This window comes from Pelodiscus sinensis, chromosome 31 (assembly GCF_049634645.1).
Source record: "Pelodiscus sinensis isolate JC-2024 chromosome 31, ASM4963464v1, whole genome shotgun sequence".
NCBI lineage: Eukaryota > Metazoa > Chordata > Testudines > Trionychidae > Pelodiscus > Pelodiscus sinensis.
In genome coordinates, this window is record NC_134741.1 from 6,750,064 (window position 1) to 6,760,060 (window position 9,997).

The 9,997-nt window shown below is 56.6% G+C and overlaps 1 protein-coding gene across 3 annotated transcripts in view; it reads right to left on the reverse strand.

Moving 5' to 3' along the window:
* The window catches only part of LOC142821515 (uncharacterized), a 46,193-nt gene that overhangs the window by 13,244 nt on the left and 22,952 nt on the right, over positions 1–9,997 (reverse strand). The window lies entirely within an intron of this gene.

Genomic DNA, 9,997 nt, shown 5'->3' on the forward strand with positions numbered 1-9,997 from the left:
AACCCTAGGAACCCTGAAGAGGATGGACGGAAGACAGTGACCAAGCCATTTGTCTCGTGCCATCCCTCTCCAGCCTTCCACAAACCTTGGGCAGGGACACCACTCCTACCCCCTGGCTAATACCACTCCATGGACCCAGCCTCCATGACTTGATCTCACGTCCCTTTAAACTCTGTTCTAGTTCTAGCCTTCACAGCCTCCTGCAGCAAGGAGTTCCACAGGTTGACTCTTTGCTTTGTGAAGAACAACTTTCTGTTACTAGTTTGAAGCCTGCTACCCATTCCTTTCCTTTGGTGTCCTCTAGTCCTTCTTTATGGGAACTAATGAAGAACTTTTCTGTATGCACCATCTCCACCCAACTCCTGCTTTTAGAGACCTCTATCCTGTCCCCCCTCCATCTCCTCTTTTCTAAGCTGAAAAGTCCCAGTCTCTTTAGCCTCTCTTCATATGGGACCTGTTCCCAGCCCCTGATCATTTTAGTTGCCCTCTCCTCTCCCAGCCTCTCTCTTCCCCTCTCCCACCTCCTTTTCCCAGTCTCCCCCAGTTTTGTTCAATAAAGACAGATTCCATTTTGGAAGACACGTTATCTTTATTTTGTACATCAAGAAGAGCGGCTAGGGGAAGGGTAAGTGGAAGGAGGTGAGGGAGGAATGGGGCACGAGCCCCCGATGGGGAGTACTGGGCTGGCTCTGCGGGCTTCTGGGAGTGGAAGCTCTCCTGGAGCCCCCCAATTGCCCCTTCTCCCCAGATGGCAGCTTGCGGCAAGTGCAGCCGGGCTGATGGCCAAGTGCTGTGATGTGCCCAGTGTGGGCACTCAGGGCACTCCAAGCCAGGACTGCTTTGCAAGCGGGGCACCCCTGAGAACTGTCTGTCCGGGGTGGGGGTCAGGACCCTTTAAGCACAGCCCTCAGCTAGCCTGAGACAGCATCTCCACGCTCTAAGTCCTAATCTGATGCCCTGCCGGCACTGCTTCCGGCCATCCTTAAGCCTGGTTCAGGGTCCACTTAATGTGGACGCGCTAGTTCAAATGAGCAAAATGCTAATTCGAACTAGTTTTTAGTTCTAGATGCGTTAGTTCGAATTAGCTTAGTTCGAATTAACTAATTCGAATTAAGTTAGTTTGAATTAACGTTGTAGTGTAGACGTACCCCTACAGAGTTAGTTCGAACTAACGGACATTAGTTCGAACTAACTTTGATAGGCGCTACACTAGCGCTCCGCTAGTTCGAACTTAATTCGAACTAGCGGAGCGCTTAGTTCGAACTAGGAAAACCTCATTTTACGAGGATTAAGCCTAGTTCGAACTAGCTAGTTCGAATTAAGGGGTGTGTAGCCCCTTAATTCGAACTAGTGGGAGGCTAGCCCTCCCCAGGTTTCCCTGGTCGCCACTCTGGCCAACACCAGGGAAACTCTATTGCCCCCCTCCCGGCCCCAGACCCCTTAAAGGGGCACGGGCTGGCTACAGTGCCCGTGTCAGGTGCAAGCCTGCCAGCACCCAGCCAGCAGACCCTGCACCTGGCACGGATCGAGCCAGCCACCCGATGCCCCCCAGCCCTCCCCCTCTTCCCGGGACCAGGCTGGCAGCTCCCGGGAGCTTGCCCGAGACCGCGAGAGGTGGGCACCCGCCTGGGCTAGTGCGGACATCGTGGACCTCGTCCACGATCTCCGCACTAGGCACAGGAAAGTGGCCGTCTAGGGCAGGAGAGCTGCCAGCCTGGCCACCCAGGAGCAGGTGTGCATGAAAATCAAGGGGGTCCACTGAGACCCCCGACCCTGAGTCCTGAGCTTACAATGGCCGTCCTGGGTCAGACCAAAGGTCCATCTAGCCCAGTAGCCTGTCTGCCGACAGCGGCCAACCCTAGGGACCCTGGAGGGGATGGACGGAAGACAGTGACCAAGCCATTTGTCTCGTGCCATCCCTCTCCAGCCTTCCACAAACCTTGGGCAGGGACACCACTCCTACTCCCTGGCTAATAGCACTCCATGGACCCAACCTCCATCACTTGATCTCACGTCCCTTTAAACTCTGTTCTAATTCCAGCCTTCACAGCCTCCTGCAGCAAGGAGTTCCACAGGTTGACTCTTTGCTTTGTGAAGAACAACTTTCTGTTACTAGTTTGAAGCCTGCTACCCATTCCTTTCCTTTGGTGCCCTCTAGTCCTTCTTTATGGGAACTAATGAAGAACTTTTCTGTATGCACCCTCTCCACCCAACTCCTGCTTTTAGAGACCTCTATCCTGTCCCCCCTCCGTCTCCTCTTTTCTAAGCTGAAAAGTCCCAGGGTATGTCTACACTACCCTGCTAGTTCGAACTAGCGGGGTAATGTAGGCATACCGCACTTGCAAATGAAGCCCGGGATTTGAATTTCCCGGGCTTCATTTGCATAAGTGGGGAGCCGCCATTTTTAAAACCCTGCTGGTTTGAACCCTGTGCAGCGCGGCTACACGGGGCACGAACTAGGTAGTTCAAACTAGGCTTCCTAGTTCAAACTACCGTTACTCCTCGTGAAATGCAACCCCCCACCATGATTCTCTGCTGGCCTGTTGCTGCTGGGGACTGGGATCACACCTGCCCCCCCCCCCTTGCTGCTTCTCCTGTTCCCGGCCCCGCAGCCCCTGGGCAGTGCGATAGGAACCAGGACATTCCCACCCCAGTGTGGCCCCTCCCCCCTCCAACTAGCCCAGGGGCAGAGACTGGAATAGGGGAGGGGTCTGTCAGTTCCCCTCCTTCCTCTCTCCAGCTTTTCCTCCAGGGCTGGGTGGTCCTGGTGGCTGGGACATTCCCATTCTCAGCCCCATGTGCTGCTGCCCCACTCTACCCCACCCCACACACTGGTCACCAGCCCCTAGGGCAGGAGTGCAGTGTTCCAACGGATACGGGAAACACCTGTCACAATGAGCGACCTCTGCCTTTGCCCATCCCCCTCAGGAGCCCCAGAACTGGAGGCCAAGGGCCCCTCCCACTGCTGAATGTGGACAGGTCTGGCCTGGCCTCTTTCTCTCCAGTTCCCCCTGCCCCTCCCCATTCCCCCTGGGCTCTGCCCCTGCCCCACCCTGGCCAGAAGCTGGAGCCCTGCCCAGAGAGGAGAAGCCCTGGGGTGCCAAAGCAGCTGGGGCCATCACAGGACCATTCCCGTGGAAGCGGGGGGGGGGGGGGGCGGGATCAAAAGCTGCCCCTGGCTCTGCCCAGGACAGATGTAGGGTCCATGGATCCCCCACTGCCCAGACAGCTCTTACTGTGAAGTGAAGGGGGTAAGAACCACAGGGGCAGTTGAGGGGATCCTCAGACTTTCCACGTGCTCTGGCTGGGGGGGGGGGCATGGGATGGGCCTGCTCATGGGCCCCCCACCAGTGTTCCCTGTAAGCTGAGCACTTCAGCAGCCACTCAGGAGCAATTCAGGTGCTGCCCAGCTGATTAGCAGAGTCCCCACAGCCAGCTGCCTGGGTTTGAGTGGTGCACATCTGCACCTGCCTTGGTGCACACAACAACATTAATTCTACACATAGAGAGAAACAAATTCAAGGGAACCCTCCTTCCCCCACCCCAGCGGGACACCCTGAGTGACAGAGACCTGCTCCCTCCCCAAGCTCCACAACACTCTGGTTTCTGCCCATCCAAAAGGAGCGTTTGGCCCAAGTCACTGGCACCTCCGGGCTGAAAGCAAACCCAGCGCCTGCAGCCAGTCCTATGGCACCATCACAAACGATTAACTGGCCCAGAGAAGGGAAGGAGAGTTACTCACAGGATGAATGCACCAGCCGGACATACACACGGTGCTCTCCTGCCTGGCCCAGGGAATAGAGGCGCCTCTGGTGAACCATCTCAGTGTGTCCTATAGCACCAGCCGACCAGCTGTAGATCTCTCAGTTTGTGCCTAACCCTCCCCCCACCATCCTCCTCCCTCCCTGCCCTGCCCCCCCTGTCTAAGCCTGGGAGAGAGAAAGTTCTTCCTGCCCTGGCTTGTCCTTCCCTCCCCCAGAGCTCACACTGATAAGAGGCTTTGGGGCCGGCTCCTCTTCAAGGGCAGATGGAGGAGGGGAGCAGCCAACAGAGTCTTATGCTCCACGGTAGCTTGTCTGGTGTCTGGAGCTTCCTGTGCCAGGCAGGAGATGCCCCCTCCCCCGTTCCCTGGACACACCAGGGTCTCACACTGGGCTCTGCCCCTCTCCTGGCCTTAGGCTGCTCCCAGTGTCACAACAAACCCTGGTACAGCCCCTGAGAAATCCCTTCCCAACAGGCTCTCGGCCAGGAAATCTCCCCTTGTTCCTCACACCGACCCGCCCTGTTGCCAGGGCTACACCCACTGACACCCCCGCAGCACAAAGTGTCTGTGCAGGCCCCACACCTAAGCCCCCTGCCCGCTGCTCTTATTTCAGTCACGTCCCCACCCGCCTTCCCCTCGCTGTGTCTGCGCCAGAGTCGCGCCAGCGCTGGGCTCCCAAGAGGCTGCAGAAGGGAAATAAACCCCCGTGCGCACCCAGGAGGAAAGGCCCAGGGGCCACATTCACCGGCCCTGAGGGGCTGAGACTGATTGCCAGGCACCTCACTGACCAGCGCCTGCCCAGTCACAGGACGGCCGGGACCCACCCAGCCTGAGCTGGGCCCGTGGGCTCCCTGGGCACGGAAAGGGGAGAGAGGCCCCCTCAGAATGGGCCCCACACACACCAGCATGCGAGCAGGGAGCCGCCGGAGCCAGCCAATGGGAGCCCCCCACAGAGCGTGTGGCCTAAGTCCTGGCTCTCATGGAGCTTGGTGACTCATGCTGCAGTAGACAGGTGCTGAGCTCGGCCTAGGAACCCCTGTCCCGGGGCCAGGGGCCTGTAGCCAAACATGAACCCCATCTTGTTCCCCCCCACCCCGGAGAGCAAGAGAAAGGGAGTCAGCCTTTGATGCCCTGGGAACACAGGTGTGGTGCCTGTCCCTGGCTCTACCATAAACAGAAACCAGACAGTAAATGGGCTAACTGATGACTGGGCGGACTCCCGCCGCCCTGATGGCTAGTACCAGTAATTGACACGCCTGCAGTGTCCCAGGAGAGGAATCTTCGCCCATCACATACCAGAGGTGCCTATTGTCTGCACTTTCCCAGGTGTGAATTATGCTTTGCACCCTTCGTGGGAAACTTGGCGTTCAAGCCATTTTTCCTAATTGGCCACTTGAGACCAGGAAGAAGCCTACGTGATCCAAGGGGTATAAAGAGGGTTTAATAGCCCACCCCATTTGAGCTCCAATCACCTACACCTGCTGGCAGGTATTGATTGTTTCCCAAGGTCCGTGGGATGCCCAACCTTGCCCTACTTCCCGAGGGATTGAGAGAAAGACGCTGGCCACGCCAAGTCTGGAACACAGGGGTGAGAATTATACCTGCAATGTGTTTCTTTATGTGTATGCTTTAATTGTTACTCTGTTATAAGTTTAGTTCCTCTATTATAGTTTCTTAAGTCAAACTGCTTCATCTCTATTGTAAAACTGCCTTTGGTAAGGTCACTTAGCTATAAACTGTGGAACCCAAGTACCTTGTCAATCAAACTGCAGGGAGTCTTTGTATCTATCTGTAAACTGCAAAAACCACTTAACTTCTATTAGAACGGCTGTACCCTTTTTTGTAAACTCCAGTATCTTGTTAGGCTGTCAAAAACACTTAAGAAAACTTTCTCCTTAATGGAAGCACTCCTAGTGGCCATTTTGTTTCATTGGAAACCTGCGGTCAGCAATTAACCAATCAGACTGAAGGAAAATCATTAGCTTGTCAAACAAAGGTGCAACAGCCATTTTGCTTCATTCATAAATTGGGCAGCCATTTTTCAAGCCCTGAGAAATCATTTTCCTGTCAATCAAATCGCTGCAGTTTGCTTTCGGACAGCTGCCTAAATTAAAGTAAAAATAAGTTGGTGCCCTCATTCACTTATATATATTGAACCAAGTTTTCTTTATTTTCTTTCTTCTTTCTCCTACAAATAAGCCAGTGCGTGTCAAGTTTCTGACTTGAACCCGTGCTGCTGTACCCAAACCGAACACAAACAAAAGAACTCCAGCCGGTCATAAGGGACAGATACATGCAGAGCTGAGCATTTGGATCGTGTCGCTTCCAGAGGACAGAGCCGTTGGGGCATCTCTCAGCCTCCCCAGGCTGCCCGCTGCGAAGTGATCATGTATCCTAGCAGTAAAAATCTGAGGTGTAATAAGCTCTCCCTTTAAACTTCTTGGGGTGCCCGTCAACCTTCTCCAGGTTGCCCGCTGCAAAGGGACCCCGGTCCCAGCAGTTGAAGTCTCGGGTGTATAACACACACACACACACACACACCTCCGTGACCACTGGCTGACAGGGGCCCAGGCACCCTTGATGCACCCTGGGCCAAGGAATTAGGCCGGAGCCTCATGCACCTGGAGTGGGCAGAGGAGGGACTGGGGCCCACCTGAGAGCTTTCAGCCCCCGGGTTAGTCCCTGGGGTGCAGGATCCTCATCCCCTCCTGTCTCTTCCAGGTGAGAAAACTGAGGCAGGGTCTCCGTAGCTGGGGGCAGAAGTTATGAGGGTGGGGGAGGAATGTTGTGAGGAGATGGGGACAGGGCAAGGGGGGAGGGATGCGGGAGGCAGGTATCTGGTTTGGGACTGGAAGCCCCTGGCCCAACAGGCTTCTGGAAGCGCCAGGCTGCACCGCTGGCCGGGCTGTGGAATGTCCGGTTTGCGGCTCCTCAGGCTCCCTGCCAGCCCCTGCACAGCCCGTGGGGCAGCCCCTGAGCCGGCATGTCCGTCTCTTTGCATTGGGACAATTGTGGGGTGGGGTTTGTGCTACCCACTGCCTGCCCACAGGTACGGCCCCATCAACTGGGCCAGGGCTGGGCAGGAACTTCTCCTGGGCAGTGCAGCGAGCAGGGTGGCCACTGGCGAGGCTCCAAGGAAGGCACTCCTGGCCCCTCTCTTCTGCCCCCCCGTTTCCCCAGAGACTGGCTGGCGAGGCTGCCCCAATGCCAGCCCCACTGCTCAGTGTGGTACAGTCATGGGGCCAAGGGCAGGAGTGTCCTTGGGTGTGGGGAGCAGATGGGAGTTGAGTGGGGGGCCTGGAGTGCAGGGGGAAGGAGGGAAAGATAGGGGAATGGGCCAGGCCATGTTTGGCTTGTGGGGGGTACAGCCTCTCTCAGGCTTCTCTACCTGCCCCGCCCCTCAATTTCTGTTCCCAGCGTGGCCCTTGGACTGAAAAGTTTGCCAAGCCCTGAACTAGCACCACATGAGTGTCCAGAAGCATGACCCCTTCCCACTCCCGCTGTGTCGCTCCTTCTCCCACCTCCTGCCCCACCCCCTCACTACCCATCCCACCTCCTATCCCACCCCCTCACTGTGTCCCTCCCCATTCCACCTCCTGCCCCACCTCCCTCACTACCTCCCTCCCCATTCCACCTTCTGCTCCACCCCTCACTACTTCTTCCCTGCCTATTCTACCCCCTTCCTCACCCCCTCTCTGCCTCCCTCCCCATCCCACCTCCTGTCCCATCTCACCCACTGTGTCTCTGCCTGTCCCCGCACTCTGAGATGGGGATTTACAGACCCCAAACTCCTGGGTACTGGCAATGGGGCAACAGACGCATGTGCCATAGCTCGTGCCCCAGCACACAACAAGAATGCGAAGGGGGGCAGGTGGCAGCGGGGGAGGGGCATCCCACACAGCCCTGAGCAGCCACCTGCTGAGCTCTGAGCACGGCTAGTCCAGGGGTAGGCAAACTTCTGGCTTGTGAGCCACGTCGGGTACAGAAACTGTACAGAGAGCTGGGGAAGGGGGGGTCCTGTTCCCCTCCCCGAAGAGCCAGGCTTGTCCTGGTCCCTCCCCCTGACTCCCTGGGGCCCCACCCTCTATCCAACTCCCCTGCACCCTCTGACTGCCCCCTGAGATCCCCAAGTCCTACTGAGCCCCTGTACTCCAAGGTCCCTGCCTGCCCCTTTGGGACCCCAGCTGCTACCCATCCTGCCATGCTCTTGGCCCTGTGAGAACCACCCCTGGCCCCTGCTTCCTGTCCAGCCCTCAGCCCCTTCTCCTTGGCCCCCACCCAGGGGAATCCCACTTCCTTTCTACACCCCCCACTCTCTGCCCCTGATCATCCCAGAATCCGCTACCTCCTCCCCCTGCGCACTGTGGGCCCTGGTCCCAAACCGGACACCCGGTAACTCTGGTCCCTGGTTGGTGCAGGGCGACCTCTCTGTGTCCCAGTCACTCTGGGTTGGGCAAGGGCTGGCCGCTGATCCCATTGCAGCCCAGCGCAGGCTGCTGCTCCTGGGCAGCTCCTGGCTAGAATGTGCCAGTCTCAGTCCTGGCTGAGCCCTGGCTACCGAGAGAAGAGGCCAATGCAAACAGCCCCTTGGCAGCCAGGGAGTCAGCATGTGGGTGAGTGCGTGGGTGGGGCAGGGAGCTGGGGGCAGATCTTGGCTCTAACTCGCTGGATGACCTTGGCCTGTTCAGTGAATCTCTCCCTGGCTCTATGGCCGTGTCAGTACAGCAGGGACAGCAACACTCACAGCCCCACAGGAGGGGGCTGGTTTGATGCTTCATCCCCATGGCCCAGGAACGAGCCCCCAAACTGCCCCTGTGTGTTGGGAGCCAGGTTTGCTGTGTGAATTCTGTGGGGGCAGATGACGTCAGGCCTGGGCACTGGGATTATTTACCAGTGTCCCTGGCCCTGGGGCCCTTTGGCACTCACAGCTGTGCTGGCTGAGTGGTTAAGGTGTGTGACTAAAAATCCAGCAGGTTCAAATCCTGCTCACAGTGAGGCTTATGTTTTGGCCACCCCCTAACCAGGCAACAAGCTGCACAACCCCTGAGACACTCTCCCCCCCATCACTTCCTTTCTGCTCCTGTCAGAGAGACGCCTGGGACCGTGCCTCATGCTGAGGTCTCGGGCAAACTCTCAGCTCCCGCAGCCCCTGCCCTTCACCCAGTGCCCTATGGCCCAGCCCTACCCCAGGGGGCTGCTCCACCCTAGAATGTGACAGAAGGTCAGTGAGAGGCCAGGGAGTCTGGGCCTGCCCCAAAGGTCCATCCCTGCAGGGGGAAAATGCTGGGGATGTGACATGCATCCCCCCCTCCCCAGTGTTGGGAGTGAAGGGCTAGAGAAGTTGTGTGTGTGTGTGGGGGGGGGGGTGTCTTGTTCCCTGCTCTTGCTTTGCCTCTTCCCCCCCAAGATCTTGGCCAAAGAATTAGTAACAGAATATTAGCCCAAATTTAAGTCCAGCAGGAGAAGGCCATAAAGGGGTGTTTCTTGACACCCAAAGCTGCGACTAGACTGGCAAGTTTTTCCACAAAAGCAACTGCTTTTGTGGAAAAACTTGCCAGCTGTCTACACTGGCCGCTTGAATTTGCGCAAGAACACTGATGATCTCATGTAAGATTGTCAGTGTTCTTGCGCAAATACTATGCTGCTCCCATTTGGGAAAAAGCCCTCTTGCACAAATGTATTTACACAAGAGGGCCAGTGTAGACAGCTAAAAAGTGTTTTGCACAAAAAAGCCCCGATGGCTAAAATGGCGATTGGGGCTTTCTTGCACAAAACCACGCCTAGATTGGCACGGATACTTTTCCGTAAAAAGTGCTTTTGCACAAAAGCGTCCGTGCCGATCTAGACGCTCTTTTCCGCAAATGCTTTTAACTGAAAACCTTTCCATTAAAAGCATTTGTGGAAAATCATGCCAGTGTAGATACAGCCAAAGTGTGTTTCTGGGGTGTAGCGGTTAGCATGATTGTTTAATATGCAAAAGGTCCTTGGTTCAAAGCCAGGTATAAACACAGGGTCTTCCTTTGTAGTGGCTCCCCTTGGTGCCCAGGTAAGTGCAGCTCCTGCTGCCCCGCTTGCGCCTGGGATAAACCCAACTCCTATGTGATAGAGGGGGTGACATGAGCTGAGACTGCCCCTGGGTGCCAGCCTGGGGAAATGAGATGAGTCAGGCCAGGCACCTGTGGTAGGCTTCTGGTTTGGCCTTTCCTGTCCTGGCAGGATGGGGCTGGCTCCTCG